A 3,892-nucleotide genomic window follows, 5' to 3' on the forward strand; every position below is an offset into this window, starting at 1 on the left:
GAGGTCTCCTGAACAAAATCTGCCCCGAACATACTCCTCTCCCCCACCTGAGTCCAGCATAACGGTGTATGGCATGGCCTCCCATACAAAGCCTCATAAGGAGCCATCTTAATACTCGCCTGATAGATGTTATTGTAAGCAAACTCTACCAGGTTCAAGTGATCTGCCCAATGGCCAACCCAATCCAACACACACATCCTCAACATATCCTCCAGCGTCTGGATCGTCCGCTCTGACTGTCCATCTGTCTAAGGATGATAAGTTGTACTCATATGCACCTTAGTGCCCATCTTTGCCTGAAAAGCCTTCCAGAACACTGAAGTGAATTTAGAATCTCTATCAGACACGATACTCGTTTGTACCCCATGCCTTCTGACTATCTCCCTCACATACTTCTTAGCCAAGACCGCTGCTCCATCAGTCTTCTTAATGGCCAGAAAATGCGCTGACTTAGTCAACCGGTCCACAATGACCCAAATAGCATCAAAAGTCTGAGACACTGGTAATCCCCCCCACGAAATCCATCATGATCATATCCCACTTCCACTCAGGAATGGGTAGACTCTTCAGTAACCCGCCTGGAACCTGATGCTCAGTCTTTACTAGCTGACACACATCGCATCTCACGACCCAAATAGCTACATCCTTCTTCATCCCGACCCAGTGATAGTACCTCTTGAGATCACGGTACATCTTAGTCGCTCCTGGATGAATAGAAAACTTGCTCGCATGAGCCTCTCTCAAGATCTCATGTCTCAACTCCTCATCCTTGGGCACACAAATCCGACCGTGCACTAGGATAGTACCATTATCTGAGACCTGATACTCTGAATCAACATCCTTTGAGGCATTCACCAGCCCTAAATCCTTCTCCTGTGCCAACTGCACCCTGCTTAGAAGATCTGCTATATCAACTGCTTCCAAACCCAACGGTTCCTGAGATACCGCACATAACCTCAAAGCACTGATCTCTCCTACTAGAGACTCTATCTCCTACTTCTGAGCTGAAGCTACTCTCTTCCGACTCAGAGCATCTGCAACCGTGTTAGCCTTACCAGGATGATAGGCTATCTCCAAATCATAATCTGCTACCAGCTCCATCCACCGCCTCTGTCTCAAGTTCAGCTCGGGCTGAGTGAATATATACTTCAGGCTCTTATGATCTGTAAACACCTGTACCTTTGCACCGTAAAAATAAGATCTCCAAATCTTTAGGGCAAAGACTACAACAGCCATTTCCAAATCATGAGTAGTATAGTTGCCCTCATGCTTCCGCACCTGCCGCGAAGCATAGGCAATCACCTTCCCATGCTGCATCAACACACAACCCAAACCAACTCTGGATGCATCAGTATAAACCACATAGGGTTCCCCCTGCTCAAGCAAAGCCAACACTGGCGTAGTAGTCAACATCTCCTTCAGGCTTGCAAAGCCTTCCTCACACTCCTGTGACCAACAAAAGGAACATCCTTCCCTATCAACTTAGTCATAGGATGTGCTCTGCTCGCAAAAACCTGCACAAATCTCCCGTAGTAACCTGCCAACCAAGGAAAACTCCTGATCTCAGTGGCATTCTGCGGTCTAGGCCAATCTCTAATAGGCTGGATCTTCTCTGGATCTACAAAAATCCCATCTGCAGATACAATATGACCCAGAAAACCCATCTCACACTGCCAAAAACTGCACTTGCTCAACTTAGCAAACAACTTCTGCTCCCGCAGCTTTTCTAGAACTGCCCTCAAATGCACTGCATTCTCTTCAGGACTCTTAGAAAATACCAGGATATCGTCGATGAAAATGATGACAGACACGTCCAGATACTCCTGAAACACGTTGTTCATCAATCTCCTAATCGCTGCTGGTGTGTTAGTCAACCCAAACGGCATCACCACAAACTCATAATGCCCATACCTCGTCCTGAATGCAGTCTTCCTCAAATCTGCCTCATCTATCGGTATCTGATGATAACTCAACGCCAGATCTACCTTGGAGAACCATGTAGCACCTCTCAACTGATCCAACAACTCATCGATCCTAGGAAGAGGGTACTTGTTCTTCACAGTGACCCGGTTCAAACCTCTATAGTCAATACACAGCCGGAAACGCTCATCCTTCTTCTTGACAAATAACATTGGCGCTCCCCACGGTGATACAATAGGACGGATGAATCCGTTACTCAAAAAATCCTCTAGCTACTTCTTCAGCTCTGCCATCTCTGCTGCAGCCATCCTGTAAGGAGCCTTGGATAACAGTGTCGTCCCTGGTTCCAGTTCAATCGTAAAAGGATCAGACCGAGATGGTGGTAATCCCTGCAATGACTGGAACACATGCTCAAATTCCGCAACAACCTGAATACCGCTAACCGTAGACTTCTCCACTGACTCTGGCATTGATATAGTAACCAAAGAAGCCTCACGACCCTTCTCGATCATCTTCCCAGCCTGAATGGCCGATATCACGACACTTCCCAAAGTTGGTCTTATACCCTGAATATCAATTCCTCTGGCTCGTCCAATAACTCTCAGAAACTTGCCTCCCGCAACTCTGACAACTCCTGAACGCTCCCCTGGATCCCCTCTGATTCTCGCGTTCTCTGCACACTCCGGAGTAATGAAGCTATGAGAAGCTTCAGAATCAAACATAACGTGGGACTTAAACCCGCCCACCAACAAGGTCCCTATACAAACCTCATGTGTTGAGAACCTAACATTTTATCATAGGCAAACATAAAATCTTAACTTCTAAGAATTCACAAAGAAATAGTACCAGAAATTATACTTGTGATCGCCCTGGTACTGGTTCCACCAGTCTCTTCAGTCGTGTAAACCCGTGGCGCCTGCTCAATCCGTGCCACCTGCTGCCCTCCCAGATGCACCTGCTGCAACGCTGCCACTGCCACCGGCTGCGACTTGGGACAAAAGGGCCTGATGAGCCCTGGCTCCCTGCAATGATAGCATACACGAGCCGCTACCGTCGGAGCACTCCTCTTGAGACAGCTAGCAATATTGTGATCCTTGCTCCCACACTTGAAGCAACTCGCACCACTCGGCGTCTGCATAGCCTCTCACCTCCTCTTGGTTCCCTGCGCAGGTTTGCCGCCCCTGCTAGAACCTCCTTGATGCTGAGCCTTACTAGGCTGAACTGCTGGACTAACCGCCACTGACTGTGCCCGGATATCCTCCTCAATCTCTGCCGCAGTCTCAACAAGCTCTACACGCGTAGCATAGCTCCGCCCTCTACAGTGAACCCTCAAGTCGTCACGTAGGGCCCTCATAAACCTCCTGATCTGAGCCTCCTCAGACTCCATAGCCTGACCCCCATAACATAGAAGTTGACTGAACTCTAAGTCCAGCTCCCGCACTGACCGCGTCCCCTGAGATAACTGAAGGAACTGCACCTCCAACCGGTCCAATGCCTCTCTCAGAAAGTACTTGCGGTTGAACTCCCCCTCGAAGTCAACCCAAGTCATCTCCTTCTGCACTCTCCTAGCAGCCACTGATCTCCACAACACCTCAGCATCACCAATCAAGTGGTGGACCTCTATGTCCACCCAAAACTTCTCAGAACATCTCAGAGTGCGGAAGTTACGTTCCACACTCGTCCTCCACGCATCTGTAGCAGTAGGGTCTGTACCACCCGAAAACCATGCAGTACTGATGCCATGCATCTCCTTGAGCATAGACAAATAACTTCTATGCCCTCCCACATCCGCAGCCACTGGCTGCCGCTCCTCTGCCACCACTGGTGGCACTACCTGAGCCTGAGCTGGTACCACTGCTGGTAACCGCTCCAACACCTGTGCTATCAAGCCCGCAAGATCCACACCAGGGACTTCATCCGCTGGGATTCCCACACTCGGAACCCTAACATCACTGGCCACTGGAGCATCAAC

This window comes from Camelina sativa, chromosome 8 (assembly GCF_000633955.1).
Source record: "Camelina sativa cultivar DH55 chromosome 8, Cs, whole genome shotgun sequence".
Lineage (NCBI taxonomy): Eukaryota > Viridiplantae > Streptophyta > Magnoliopsida > Brassicales > Brassicaceae > Camelina > Camelina sativa.